Consider the following 560-nt stretch of genomic DNA (forward strand, 5'->3'; position numbering starts at 1 on the left):
CACCCTCCCAATCTGCCTTTCTCTGTGCATGACAGCGGCGGCACCCTAACTCCCCAATGGGCCCTGCTCTGAGCCCGACCAGGGGCTGCACCTAGGGATTGGGTCTGCCCTCTGCCACCCAGGAGCAGGCCTAAGCCAGCAGGTCATTATCTCCCGAGGGGTCCCAGATTGCCAGAGGGCACAGGCCGGGCGGAGGGCCCCCCCCCCCCCCCCGAGTGCACAAATTTTTGTGCACCAGGCCTCTAGTGTAATTATATGTTAATACTTTAATAAATAAATGATTGATGCTCAAGTTCTAAACAAACTAGAATATTTCAAAGTAATGAAATAAGGGTGAGCTAATCATATAATTGATTTGTTTACTATATCCTATATAATAAAAAGGTAATATGTAAATTAACCTTCACACCTTCACAAGATGGCTACCTACAACCAGGCCAGCAGGGGGGTTAGTGAGGGACAATCAAACAACTGAACAGCAGGCTGTGTGGGGCAACCAGGCCAGCAGGGGAGGCAGTAAGAGGTGACCAGGCTGGCAAGGGAGGCAGTAAGAGGCGACC

This window comes from Myotis davidii, unplaced genomic scaffold, assembly GCF_000327345.1.
Source record: "Myotis davidii unplaced genomic scaffold, ASM32734v1 scaffold16, whole genome shotgun sequence".
Taxonomy (NCBI): domain Eukaryota; kingdom Metazoa; phylum Chordata; class Mammalia; order Chiroptera; family Vespertilionidae; genus Myotis; species Myotis davidii.